At 47.9% G+C, this 15,232-nt stretch overlaps 1 protein-coding gene and 1 long non-coding RNA gene across 2 annotated transcripts in view; one reads left to right on the plus strand and one right to left on the minus strand.

Annotated features, from left to right (window-relative positions):
• LIN7C (lin-7 homolog C, crumbs cell polarity complex component) overlaps nucleotides 1-15,232 on the minus strand; it is a 298,049-nt gene that overhangs the window by 226,566 nt on the left and 56,251 nt on the right. The window lies entirely within an intron of this gene.
• The window catches only part of LOC134969942 (uncharacterized), a 92,997-nt gene that overhangs the window by 75,670 nt on the left and 2,095 nt on the right, over nucleotides 1-15,232 (plus strand). The window lies entirely within an intron of this gene.

Genomic DNA, 15,232 nt, shown 5'->3' on the forward strand with positions numbered 1-15,232 from the left:
AGTCCACCACAAAATCCATTGAAATGTGGGTCCATGGCTTAGATGGGATAGAGAGTGGATGTAATGGGCCAACAGGAACCCCTCTAGGAGTCTTATTTCGGGCACAGATGTCACATGCCCGAACCCACTGATCCACATCCTTAGCCACCGAGGGCCACCACACCGCCCTAGATAGCAACTCCCGAGTTCTGGCAATACCCGGGTGACCTGCCGACTTCTTGGCATGGAATTCCAGGAACACTCGCTGTCTTAACCTAGGAGGCACAAACAAAAGACCTACCGGAAGGTCTGGAGGAGCCTGCTCCTGTGCTCTAAGGACTAATGATAAGAGGTCCTGGGTAATGCCCACTTTAATACATGATGGGGAAACAATGGGCAACGGCTCCTCGGTGGTCTCCTGGATTGGAGCAAAACTCCGCGAGAGCGCATCAGCCTTGATGTTTTTTGACCCAGGGCGATATGTTATCAAAAAATTAAAGCGAGCAAAAAACAAAGCCCATCGTGCCTGCCTGGCATTGAGACGCTTCGCTGACTCTAAATATGCCAGATTCTTATGGTCAGTGAGAATTGAGACCACAAACTTAGTCCCCTCAAGCCAGTGTCTCCACTCCTCGAGTGCATCCTTAATAGCCAACAATTCCCGGTTACCCACGTCATAATTCATCTCGGCAGGCGAAAATTTACGGGAAAAGTAAGCACAGGGATGAAGGCGATTATCAGACACTCCCATCTGAGAAAGCACTGCCCCAATACCCATCTCAGAGGCATCCACCTCCACCACAAAAGGACGCTCTGGATCTGGGTGTCGCAGCACCTTGGCCGAAACAAATGCCCTTTTGAGACGGGCAAAAGCCGCTTTAGCCTCACAAGACCAGTGAGCAACATCCGCCCCTTTCTTAGTGAGTGCCACCAAGGGCGCCACTATAGACGAAAATCCAGCGATAAATCGTCTATAAAAATTCGCAAAGCCCAGGAAACGCTGAAGCGCCTTCAAACTAGTGTGCTGCACCCAATCCAGGACTGCCTGTACCTTGGAACCCTCCATTTGGAAACCTTCTGGGGAGATAATATATCCTAGAAATGCGATTTGCTGAACTTCAAATTCGCACTTCTCCAGCTTTGCCCCAAGCCGGTGGTCTCTGAGTTTCTGGAGGACTAAGCATACATGCTTCCGATGTTCCTCCAGGGAATGGGAGAAGATTAGGATGTCATCTAAGTATACAACTAAGAATCTATCCAAATATTCCCTGAGCACATCATTCATGAAATCCTGGAAGACTGCCGGGGCATTACAGAGCCCAAAAGGCATCACCAAATATTCATAATGCCCTGAGTGGGTATTAAAGGCAGTCTTCCATTCATCCCCCTCTCTTATTCGGATTAGATTGTACGCACCGCGTAGGTCAATCTTAGAAAAAATGGTGGCAGTACGAAGCTGGTCAAACAAGACCGAAATGAGAGGCAGTGGGTATGAGTTTTTAATCGTGATACGGTTCAATTCCCTGAAGTCGATGCAGGGTCGCAACGAACCGTCCTTTTTACCCACGAAGAAGAACCCCGACCCAACTGGAGACTGTGAAGGTCTGATAAATCCCTTAGCCAAGTTCTCCTGAATGTACTCTGCCATAGCCTGAGTCTCAGGACGTGACAGGGAGTACAACCTGCTCTTGGGAAGCTTAGCATTTGGCAACAAATCAATGGCACAGTCATAGGGGCGATGGGGAGGTAGTACCTCTGCAACTTTTTTGGAGAACACGTCCGCAAAATCTGCATAACACCCTGGCAATCCTGGCAAACTTAGCTGCGAGAGCCTGACTGGAAGGCTCAAGCAACTCCTGAAACAATCAGTACCCCAACTAAGAATCTCCCCAGAGACCCAGTCAAATTGAGGATTGTGGGCCCTTAACCAGGGTAACCCCAACACCAATGGGGCAAAAGTACAGACAGTCACATAAAAGGACAATTTTTCAGAGTGTGTGGCTCCAATAAACAAAGAAATCTGGCTAGTGCAAGAGGTAATTTTACCTTGGGATAATGGTTCCCCGTTTAACCCACAAATCTCAATTTCCGATGCCAAGGGTACAGAGTGTTTCAGGGCGAATTGGCGGTCCATAAAAACCCCGTCGGCCCCACTGTCCACAAAGGCCTCAGTCTTGACAGTTTGACCGAGGATCTTCAAGGTCACCGGAATGATAAAAGTCTTCTTGGGAAATTCTGACTTCTGGCCTGACAGGATATTTCCCATCACCCTCAGGCCCTGAAGTTTTCCGGCTTTTCTGGGCATGATACTACCACATGACCTTTATTCCCACAGTACAAACACAACCCCTGCTGTCTCCTCCGCGTCTTCTCACGCGAGGAGAGGCGGGTAGCCCCAATCTGCATAGGCTCCTCAGAAAATTCCTCAGAGTCTGAGGTTCCCTTGGGAAGGAAGGAAATCTCAGTCTCCCTTTCAAGCCTACGCTCTCTCAGCCGTCTATCCACCCGGATGGATAACTGCATGAGCTGATCCAAGCTATCAGGCAAGGGATATTGTACCAGTTGGTCCTTTATCTGGTTAGAAAGACCTCTTCGGTACTGGTGTCTCAGGGCTGGGTCATTCCACTGGGTATCATGGGCCAACCTCCGAAACTCCGTACAGTAAACCTCAACTGGCCTGCGCCCTTGCTTAAGGATCGAAATCTGAGCCTCGGCTGAGGCCGTCTTGTCAGGGTCATCATACAACATGCCCAGTGCCGTAAAAAAAGCATCAACACTTTTAAGCGACGGACAGTCAGGCTGCAACCCATATGCCCAGACCTGTGGGTCTCCTTGTAGCAAGGAAATCACTATGCCCACCCGCTGAATCTCCGACCCAGAAGACTGAGGCCTAAGCCGGAAGTATAGCTTGCAGCTCTCCTTGAAACAAAAGAACTGCGAGCGATCTCCAGAAAAACGATCCGGGAGATTTACTTTCGGCTCCTTAACCCCTGCAGGTGCTGCTGCTGCGGGAGCTCCGCCAGCAGCCTGGGAGGTGTGCATTTTAATGGACAAATCATTAAATTGTCGAGTCAGGACCTGCACCTGATCGACCACCTGTTGCAACGTATTTTGAGGGGTATGCTCCATATTCCCACAAAATTTCAACAGGAGTATTAGGCTGCTGAATATGTTATGCACACCAGTGCCAGCAGGAAAGTACTGGTGTCAGAACTGTTATGCACTCCAGTGTCTGCAGGAATGTACTGGTGTTTGAACTGTTATGCAAAACAGATGGACTCACAGACAAACTGGGGGATATGACATAACGTACACAGAAGGTGATAGGGTAACAAAATACACACAAAGTGAACAGAGAAGCCCAGAGGCTAAGGAACTGGGTATCTCCCTTGTATTAGAACTGCTAAGATGGAAAAAGCAAGATGTTGTGTTTTAATACGTAGAGTACCCGAAATGCTGTTGCTAAGGGCAACAGCAAAACCCTAAAGGGTTACCAACGGGTGTGGCAGTAAACTCCTTGGTCAGAGATGGAATGATAGACACAAGGAGAATCTCCACAATCCAAATTCTCACTTGCAGTGCACAGGTTTTAGCTTACTGCCACTAAACTGACCCCTGACACCTAGCACAGTGAGACAGGATTAGACAGGCAAGTCTTAGAATACAGCCGCAAACTTGCTAAGTTCACAGAGTAGTAACAGAACCCCAGCAAGCTAAACGACTGACTCCAGTCTTACTGCTAGGTCTGGATTGGCAGAGTGTAATACCAAATTCCCAGGCCTATTTGCAGTAAGCAACAAACAAATACAAAGCTACACAGTACTGGCTAACGTTCATGAACTGACTAACCAACAAAGATTCAGCAGCATCTGCTTACCCTGAAAAGAGGCCTTATAAAGCAGGTGCTGTCCACGCCCCACTCAGACCTCACAGACTGTGAGCACAAAAACCAGCACCGGATCCCCTGCCGTGCACAGAGCCTATAACCACTGCACAGCAAAAGACCCGAACCGGAGTATCAGCTGCGCTCAGGTTACTCCACTAGCACTTGTCTCCCGGTTGCCATGACGACGTGGCAGCACAGGGCAGGAGACCCTAACAGATGTACACGGTGATGAATCGGAGGATGATGATGAGGTGGACATCTTGCCTCTGTAGAGCCAGTTTGTGCAAGGAGAGATTAATTGCTTCTTTTTTGGTGGGGGTCCAAACCAACCCGTCATTTCAGTCACAGTCGTGTGGCAGACCCTGTCACTGAAATGATGGGTTGGTTAAAGTGTGCATGTCCTGTTTATACAACATAAGGGTGGGTGGGAGGGCCCAAGGACAATTCCATCTTGCACCTCTTTTTTCTTTAATTTTTCTTTGCGTCATGTGCTGTTTGGGGAGTGTTTGTTTGGAAGGGCCATCCTGCGTGACACTGCAGTGCCACTCCTAGATGGGCCAGGTGTTTGTGTCGGCCACTAGGGTCACTTATCTTAGTCACACAGCTACCTCATTGCGCCTCTTTTTTTTCTTCTTTGCGTCATGTGCTGTTTGGGGAGTATTTTTTAAAAGGGCCATCCGGCCTGACACTGCAGTGCCACTCCTAGATGGGCCAGGTGTTTGTGTCGGCCACTAGGGTCGCTTAGCTTACTCACACAGCTACCTCATTGCGCCTCTTTTTTTCTTTGCGTCATGTGCTGTTTGGGGGGTGTTTTTTGGAAGGGCCATCCTGCGTGACACTGCAGTGCCACTCCTAGATGGGCCAGGTGTTTGTGTCGGCCACTTGGGTCGCTGAGCTTAGTCATCCAGCGACCTCGGTGCAAATTTTAGGACTAAAAATAATATTGTGAGGTGTGAGGTGTTCAGAATAGACTGAAAATGAGTGGAAATTATGGTTATTGAGGTTAATAATACTTTGGGATCAAAATGACCCCCAAATTCTATGATTTAAGCTGTTTTTTAGGTTTTTTTGAAAAAAACACCCGAATCCAAAACACACCCGAATCCGACAAAAAAAATTCGGTGAGGTTTTGCCAAAACGCGTTCGAACCCAAAACACGGCCACGGAACCGAACCCAAAACCAAAACCCGAAAAATTTCCGGTGCACATCTCTAGTTTTTACTATGGCAAATCCTCCAATGATGCAGATCACTGTTGGCCTAAGGACAAGGATTGTTTTTGTCACAAGTGTGGAAACATTGGGCCTAACTCAGACCTGATCCATACTTGCCTACCCTCCCGGAATGGCCGAGAGGCACCCAAAAATCTGGTCACCCTCTCCCGTTTTCCCTGTTAGGCCCTCCGCACCCCACCTCGGCCGCCCACAGCAGGAACAAGTGGGCGGTCCGAGGGAATCTGATGATGCGTTTCGGGTTGAATTGCGTCATTGGAACTCCACCCCCTACTATACAGCGCCTATTTTCTTGGCACTGTATAGCATGGGGCGGAGTCACAATGACGCAATCGTTATACCACGCCTCCCAGACTGCCCACTTCCCAGTAATCAACCCACATTGACTGACCACGCCCACCGGACAGCCCATCATGCCGTCGGCAACACCCCTAGGCACCTACAACGCTGTCTACTCCCGTAGGAGGGGACAGCAAAGTAGGCAAGTACGACCGAATTGTAGCAGCAAACTTGTTAGCAGATGGGCAATACCATGTGCACTGCAGGGGGGGGGGCAGATATGTGCACATGTGCAGAGAGAGTTAGATTTGGGTGGGGTGTGTTCAGACTGAAATCTAAATTGCAGTTTAAAAATAAAGCAGCCAGTATTTACCCTGCACAGAAACTATATAGCCCACCCAAATCTAACTCTCTCTGCAAATGTTATATCTGCCACACCTGCAGTGCACATGGGGGGTCATTCCAACCCGTTCGCTCGCAGCAGTTCTTTGCTGCTGCGCGAACAGGTCTGGAATGCGCATTCGCAGCGTGCGCATTGCACACGTGCGTTGTTGCACGGCGACAGAGGTCGCCAGGCAACAACGCTTACAACGATGAAAGCAGTCGCAGTGATGACCGCAAGAAGATGGACAGCAAGAGGGCGTTCATGGGCGTCACCTTACCGTTTCCTGCCATTTTCGGGGAGTGGTAAGTAAAATTTAGGCATGTCCAGGCTAATGGAGGGCGGAGGTGTGACGTCAAAGCCGGCCCCATCAACGCTGAGATCGTCGCACAGGGTAACTATGTCCAGGGCTGGTTTTGTTTTACACAAAACTTATTTTAGCTAAGCAGGGCTGCACAAGTGTTCGCAGCCCTGCTAAGCTAAAATACACTCCCCCATAGGCGGGGATTAGTTGATCGCACCAGCAGCAAAAAGTTGCTGGCTGCGATCAACTCGGAATGACCCCCATGATTTTGCGCTTCTGCTAACAAATTTGCCGCTACGATCAGGTCTGAATTAGGCCCATAGAACAAGTGTTCCATTCAGCATACCTCTCAACTACCGCTGACGCTAAGTCAGGACACGTGCACACCCGGAAAAGGTGCATGGCCTCAGCTGGGAGAGGTGTGGCCTCACAGCATAACGCTGTTTTGGGCATTTTGAGGGCATGCCCAGTACTCCCTGAGCAGATGGGCAGCCCCCTGGCTCACCTCCCTGCACTATTTACAGCCAGAGCCGGCCCTAACCAATATGATGCCCTAGGCAAGATTTTGGATGGTGCCCCCTAGCACCGCCGCTAGTTCTACAGGAGATGCCTAGCGTGAGTCAGTGGCAGCTCTGCTAATGTCAGGCGCCTTTTGTTTATAAAAATGCATCTTATTTGCATTACTATGTGGCTAGGATGCACAAGCAGCTTCTGCTGATTAAAATGATATGCAGCATGCCTATATTCTGTGTGTGACTGCGTCTGTATCTGCATATGAAATGCTACATTACAGTGATTTCCAGGACTACACTGCAACGTAGCATTTTGTATGCAGATACAGCCGCAGTCACACACAGAATATAGGCATGCCGCATATCATTTTAATCAGCAGCAGCTGCTGGTGCCCCTAAGCATACCAAATGCCCTAGGCAATTGCCTAGTTTGCCTATGCCTAAGGTCGGCTCTGTTTACAGCTGCTGCAGAGATTAAATGCTCCTCAACCTCCCCATCCTCCCGTGGGACACTGACCAAATAGTGGGACAGTTGGGAGGTATGGTGAAAGTGACTGTACCCAAACGAAAGGCAAAAAATAATAGGGACAGATTCAAAACTACTAAAGTTCTTTAAGTGAACTGCGAGACTAAAACCAACGATTGTTCTGCTGCATAGAGGGCCTGGTTCAGATGTGCTTGGAGTTGCTTTTGCTGCTGCTAACATTGAAGCAGCAGTGATAGCTCTAACATGGTAAACTAGCAGGGGGCGTCACACCTCCTACATGCATTACTGATCCGAGCTGTCAATCACTGACAGCCTGATGCTGTCCTGCGCCTACACTCGCAGCTCCGCACAGTATGGGTCCAGAGCATGCGCAAAGTACCGATTATTAACACTTTGCTGCATGATCCTTTAGGATTGGAGTCAGGCCTAGAGGTAATGATCTTGCCTACAGCTGCATAGCATCAAAGCAACAAACTGCCACGAGAGTGGGTCTCACCAGATGTTGCAGGAGTAAAAATGTAATAAAGAGAGAAAGAGGGCAAGGGGTTGTCTAAATGGGCGCACAAATGTGCAAGAAATGTTGTTTAAATTTGTAACATAATAAGACTTAGGGGGCATGTACTAAGCAGGGATAAAAGTGGAGAATTGAGCAAGTGGAGAAGTTGCCCATGGCAACCAATCAGCATTGACATAACATTTATAATTTGCATACTGTAAAAGTATACAGAGCAGCTGATTGGTTGCTATGGGCAACTTTTCCACTGGCTCACTTCTCCACTTTTATCACTGCTTAATACATCCCCCCTTTAGCCTTTATTATTTATAATATAAAAATATCCCAATCTGTGGGCAAATACAGTGAAAGCTGTTTATACGGTTAAACGTACACGTAATGTGCATATTTCACACAGACTGTGATAGTAATTATTGCTGAACGCCTTATCATAAATGAAGACAGGATTCTGATAGACTTTTAAATAAACCCTCTGATTGATATTAATGTCTATTTGATAGAATGTACGGCCCCCATTTAGATAAATCTGGGCCTAATTATATACACGCTATTTACATCTGTATACTAAGGGGGACATTTACTAAGCAGTGATAAGAGCGGAGAAGTGAGCCAATGGAGAAACTGCCCCATCAACTAATCAGCAGCTCTGTATCATTTTATAGTATGCAAATTATAGATGTTACTTGAGTGCTGATTGGTTGCCATGGGCAACTTCTCCACTGGCTCACTTCTCCGATCTTATCACTTTTTAGTAAATATCCCCCTAAATCTGATTTATCAAATCAGTTGGAGTCATCTAGTAAAGTGAAATAAAAGAGGATTTGTCATTGAACTACAGTATCAGTAGGAATATCGCTGGCAACAATTGTTGCTTTTTAACAATAAAGGGGGGTACTCATGGGCCCTCATTCCGAGTTGATCGCTCGCAAGGCGAATTTAGCAGAGTTGCTCACGCTAAGCCTCCGCCTACTGGGAGTGTATCTTAGCTTCTTAAAATTGCGAACGAAGTATTCGCAATTTTGCGATTAGCACACGTCTTAGCAGTTTCTGAGTAGCTTCATACTTTCTCGTCATCTGCGATCAGTTCAGTGCTTGTCGTTCCTGGTTTGACGTCACAAACACACCCAGCGTTCGCCCAGACACTCCCCCATTTCTTCAGCCACTCCCGCGTTTTTTCCGGAAACGGTAGCGTTTTTATCCACACGCCCATAAAACGCCGTGTTTCCGCCAAGTAACACCCATTTCCTGTCAATCACATTACGATCGCCGGAGCGAAGAAAAAGCCGTGAGTAAAAAAACTATCTTCTTAGCAAAATTACTTGGCGCAGTCGCAGTGCGAACATTGCGCATGCGTACTAAGCAGAAAAACGCTGCGATGCGAAGAAAATTACCGAGCGAACGACTCGGAATGAGGGCCATGGAGCGATAATCTAAGCAATCTTACTAGATTACTTAGATTTTCAGCAAGATCTGTCCGTGTGTACCCCTTACAGCGATAGCGATGCGCGGCCCAGCGCGTCGCTATCGCTGCTGCTAGATTGGCCTGAAGGCAGGCTCAATCTAGCAGGTCGCTCATTTCACCTGCTGGGTAAAATGTGCGCGCCCCCCCCCGCACGCTCAGCACACATCGCGCTGTGCTGAACGGGAGGAGAGATGTGTGCTGAGTGGTTTGCTCAGTACACATCTCTCCCCTGATCTGCCGGTGAGTACTGGCCTTAACAGTTACTTAACATCATATGCTGAGGACATTGATACATTTGCTGTGGCCACAGCATGATTATATGAAATTACAATAGAATATATCAAATACCTGTATATCAACAAATGAAAGAACATACAATCATTGAGAAAATTGCACTTTATTAATAACCATACAGTGACAAGATAAACATTAATACATGGTGATTTCCTAGATACACAGACAACAATTGCAAGCCGATATAAGGCATATACCATGACATTTTAATCAATTATTATACTGCCTATTAAGTTGAGGTCAACCTTGCTCATGTATTAAATATCAGAGTGATTTCCGCAGCCTTCAGAATGACCCCATCTGGTTACAGTACAATAATAACTAATATAAAGGATTCAGTAGTGGAGCTTGCTTTTTAATATCTATTTTCTTCACATTATTCTAACTTTTTCACATAATTTGTGTGTGTTTGTTAAATAGTTTCACTTTTTAACCTCTATATTTCACTATATTTGCCCATAGATTGGGATATTTTGATATTATAAATAATAAATGTTAAGTCTTAGGGGGTGATTCAGATCTGATTGCTGGGCTGCTAACTTTGCTGTCCTGCGATAATATAGTCGCCACCTCCAGGGGGAGTGTGAATTTGCTGTGCAAGTGTGCGATCCCATGTGTACGCCGAGCTGCAAAAATCCACTGTGTGCAGTCTCTGCGCAGCCCAGGACATACTCCTACAGTGCGATGAGAACAGGCTGATCGGGGCCGGAGCTGACGTCACACACCCTCCCTGAAAACGCTTGGGCACGCCTGCGTTTTTCTTGACAGTCCCAGTAAACAGTCAGTTACCACCCACAAACGGCCTCCTCTTGTCAATCACCTTGCGAATGCCCATGCAATCTGATTTTTCGCATCATCCTGTCACTGACCGGGGATGCCCTTTGTTATTGTCCGACGCGCGTACGCAGTTAGGACCTGATTGCCCGCTGTGCAAAAATGCCCAGCAGCGATCAGGAATGAATCGCCCCCTTTATTACGTTAGAAATTGAAAAAAAGGGGGTCATTCTGACTCATTTGTGTGCTGCTGTTTTTCGCATGCGCGGCAGCCGCAGTGCGCAGGCGGGTCGTTGCCCAGCAACGGCCGTCGCTGGGCAATGACAAAAAAAATAAAGAAAGCGATCGCTGCCGCAATTGCAAGAAGATTGACAGCAGGAAGGTGTTCCGGGGCGGCAACTCACCGTTTTCTGGGAGTGGTAAGTCCAACGCAGGCGTTTGCAGGGTGGGTGTCTGACGTCAATTCCGGGACCGGACAGGCTGAAGACATCGGAGCGGGTGAATAACTTGAAAGCTACTCAGAAACTGCACAAAATGTTTTTGCATAGCACGGCTGCACAAGCGTTTGCAGCCTTGCTATGCAAAAAATCCACTTCCCCATAGGCGGCATCTAGTTGATCGCACGGGTAGCAAAAAGTTGCTACGTGCGATCAACTCGGAATGACCCCCATAATTTCTTGTACATTTGTGCGCCCATTTAGACAACCCCTTACCCTCTTTCTCTCTTTATTCCAGTTGATTTGGTTGCATCAGGGCTGCACCCCCAGGAATCAAAACCCAATTTTTTCACAATATAATTTGGGTGACTAAGCGGAGTTAAATTCACCAGCAGTGTGCAGATACAACCTCTTTTGTGCTTCAGGAATAAAAATGGAACTGGCACTGGGGGCTGTTTTATCTGTCATCAAATGTAAAGATCACACATACAGTATCTATTCTCTAAGTTTCCATTACAGAACCCTATTGAACTGTGCACATCTGACTGGTGGCCCATCCACAGTATGAGGTTTGAAATATCATTGATTGACATTAATGGGAAAAGTTTATGCACCACTGATGGAAAAGGCTCCTTCTACTTTCAAAAACAGCATAGGTACCCTAAATAGTTCAAGGCTCTTATTTTTTTGGAAGCTGATGCATCTCCTACATTCCTCAAGGTATGCTCGCCCCCCCTGCCGGCATTCCACCGCTCGAGATGCCGATGTTGGGATCCTGACGTTCGGCATCCCGGGTGGCAGGATCTCATACCGATCCCTTCCTCAAAGCATGCCCAGTCCTTTATGCCATATGCGCAGGGATTGGGTAGGAGCTAAGCAATTGATAAATTCTGTCATGCTCTCTTCGGTAGAATGGAGTGAATGGGCCACCCAATAGTTCCAGTGGGGCAGAAAGATAAGAGAGGGGGCATCAGGATTTGTGGAAATTAAAAAACAACTATTAACTCTGTTCTATATATGGTGCAATTCCCATTGCTATTGGCCATGTCGGGGGAAATGACGTGGTACATGCATATCTACAAAGCATCTAAGAAGTATTTAATTATTAACACACACAAAGGCCTTTTACAGTATAATAGGCTCATAGTATACTCTGCAGATTCCACTCTTTGGGAAGTGCCATGGACCTGGGCTGCTGTACAAGTCAGATTTACCAAGCTCTGTCGGCTACTTTTTTGCAAAATTTACCAGAAAGAGATCCCTTTCTGGCGGTCACACTAATGCATGTGTCATCCGACAGCCGCACCTGCGCAGTGTATGTGACTATGCCAAACCCAGAAGCAAAGAGTAAGTGGTAGCTAAAGGGGCATACACACCGAGCGATTTGCGCAAGCGATTTGTGCTAAGCGATTTAGTGTAGGCGATTTGCCTAGAACTTCCCAGAGTCTAGATCAGCCTTTTTCAACTGGTGTGCCGCGGCACACTAGTGTGCCGCGACCAGTTGCTGAGTGTGCCGCCGCTCGCCGCCCGCCGCACGGACCCGATCACTGCCGCCAGTAAGAGCTGTCACCCGCCCCGCCGCACGGACCCGCTCACTGCCGCCATTAAGAGCTGTCACTGGCGCTACCCGCCCCCGCTGCACGGACCCGCTCTCACTGTCAGATCTCCGCACGCCGCCGCCCGCCTGCCTCACAGACCTGCAGCATCCTGTTCATATCCATTCCGCAGAGTCAGCCGGACCGTGACCTATGACTCACCATAGGTCACGGTCCGGCTGTCTCTGCGCCCGCCCACTCACACGCTGCTCTGCTTGCTGATCCGTGGTGAGTTCCAGGCACTCCTCACCGCTATATATTATAAGGGGGAACTGGTGTGTGGAATTACTAAGGGGGGGGGGGGGGAGCTGGTAAGGGGGAAGCTGGTGTGTGGAATTACTAAGTGGGGGGAGCTGGTAAAGGGGAGCTGGTGTGTGGAATTACTAAGGGGGGAGCTGGTAAAGGGGAGCTGGTGTGTGGAATTACTAAGGGGGGGGAGCTGGTAAGGGGGAAGCTGGTGTGTGGAATTACTATTTGGGGCATGTGTGTGGAATTACTAAGTGGGGGTGCTGATGTTGGGAAATATGAGGGCATGTATGGGGCATTACTTGGGGGGGTGGCGGTGTGTGGTATTACTGGGGGGCAGGTGTGTTGCATTAAAACAACCGATGGTGTGCCTTGGCAATTTTGAAATCTTGTTTAGTGTGCCACGAGTTTAAAAAGGTTGAAAATCACTGGTCTAGATCACCCATACACACGTAGCGATGTGCATAAGTGATCTGTGCTAAGCAATTTAGGGGAACACTACTGGGGGGGGGGGTAGGGGGGAGGCACAAATCGCCTACACTGAGGGGGACATTTACTAAGCAATGATAAGAGCGGAGAAGTGAGCCCGTGGAGAAGTTGCCCATGGCGACCAATCAGAACTGAAGTAACATCTATAATTTGCATACTATAAAATTAAACAGAGCTGCTGATTGGTTGATGGGGCAAATTCTCCACTGGCTCACTTTTCCGCTCTTATCACTGCTTAGCAAATGTACCCCTTAGTGTAGGCAATTTGTGCCTTCCCCCCCATGGCACATTAAACCTGTGGTGGCAAAGTGTACTTACCAAACTATATAAAACTCCGCTTTTTCACACTTCAGGCTCCTCATTGGAATGGTGCGCAGTGTGAATAACAAGCGGAGAGCTCAGGGAGAGGCAGGGAGTGGTTCAGGTGACGTAGATCGCTCATCATTCATTTCTGTACACACGGGCGGTTTGAACTCACTTGCTAAGCGCTCAGACTAGATTTATACTGCATGCTTGAATGATCTGAGCTGGAGATAGCGGCGCATCGCTATGGGGCGTACACACGGAGCGATTTGTGCTTAATTTCTAAGCGCTTAGAAAATAGACAAAATTCATTCCATGTTTACCCCTTATAACACTTTGCTTCGGAGCATTCTCCGGGACAGAGCTTTTTTTGGAGCTCTGTCCTGTGCCGCAATCTTAGTAGCACAAGGGGTCATTTTCATGACCTCATTACAAGTTAGGGGGAATTTTCTTGCCAAAACCACATTTTAGAGAGAGGCAGGACAGGAGAGAGAAGAGGGAAACTAGCGTAGACCAAGTAGAATTGGGAAGGGTTTGTCAACAAAGGCAAACTCACATTGAGGTGTAAAGCAGCTATACTATGCCTATCAGTAGATGTAACAATTTGAGGTGGATGATCGCTGTTGCAAATACACACGGATAACGATTGTCACCTACACTTCTGATTGACTGAGGGCCTGATTCAGATTTATATGCAAAACCGATTGTTTACGTAGAAGTAGGGGAACTGTGCATGTGCAGGACCTGTACTGCGTATGTGCACAATGGTTTCTGCATGATCCCCCCCCCCCTTAGCCACAGCATGGTTGAAATGCCTTGGCATATGGGGAGCAATGTATGCGATACAGACTTCCTGGAACGCAGCCGAGGAGTTCTGGCGGCCTGACCGAGTAAGCTTCGGCTTAATACTTAAGACTGGCCGAGAGCCCATGCAGCACTTGGATCGCAGCTGCATGCAGGAGTCATCTATTTCCCACAGACACCTCCTGCTGCATTGGCATGTTAGGTGTATGGTATTGCACAAACGCTTCCCTGCAGCTGTGCAATACCGTACAAATCAGAATCAGGCCTTGATTGCGAATTCGCCATTGAAGCGGATGTTTTTTTCATTGCTCTTGCATATAAAATGCAGGTAAGTACAAGAAAGGCTCAACAGGAGTAGTGAGACTTGGGGAGGGGGGGGGGGGGGGGTCTGTATAATGACATCTGATGGCGTTATTATAGTAGGGCTTCCTCTGGTAGTCTTTTTACATTTAAGCAAATCACATTTCCCATTACAGGTATAGAATGTGCGATCTGCTTACTAAACAACATGTGAATTTAAGGGCTTGGAGGAGAATTATGGGAACTCACAGGGATGGAAGGTCGCGACAGGGTTTCTAGGTCGACATGTGCTAGGTCAAAAGGTCGACATGAGGTTGTTGTTTTTTTGTGGGGGGGGGGTCATTTTCTTCGTAGAGTGACCGGGAACCCCAATTAGTGCACTGTGTCCCCTCGCATGGCTCGCTTCGCTCACCATGCTTCGGGCAAGAATTACAGATTACAGATTCCAATCGTTGTCTACGTGGATCGTTAAGTATGGAAAAGTTCAAAAAAAGAAAAAAAATGTGAAAAACTCATGTCGACCTTTTGACCTGTCGACCTAGCACATGTTGACCTAGAAACCCTGTCGACCTTCCATCCCTTTTGACCTAGTGACTGTTGACCTGTAGTGGTCGACCTAAACATTGTCGAACTAGACAGTGTCTACTTTCAGACCGGATCCCTTACAACAATGGGCCCCTTACAGCAGGGTCCAATGGCCCTCATTCCGAGTTGTTCGCTCGCTAACTGCTTTTAGCAGCCGTGCAAATGCTAAGCCGCCTCCCTCTGGGAGTGTACCTTAGCTTTGCAGAAGTGCGAACAAAAGGATCGCAGCTCTGCTACAAAAAAAGATTGTGCCGTTTCTGAGCAGCTCCAGACCTACTCCTAGCTTGCGATCACTTCAGACTATTTAGTTCCTGTTTTGACATCACAAACACGCCCTGCGTTCGGCCAGCCACACCTGCGTTTCCCCAG

Source organism: Pseudophryne corroboree, chromosome 11 (genome assembly GCF_028390025.1).
Source record: "Pseudophryne corroboree isolate aPseCor3 chromosome 11, aPseCor3.hap2, whole genome shotgun sequence".
Lineage (NCBI taxonomy): Eukaryota > Metazoa > Chordata > Amphibia > Anura > Myobatrachidae > Pseudophryne > Pseudophryne corroboree.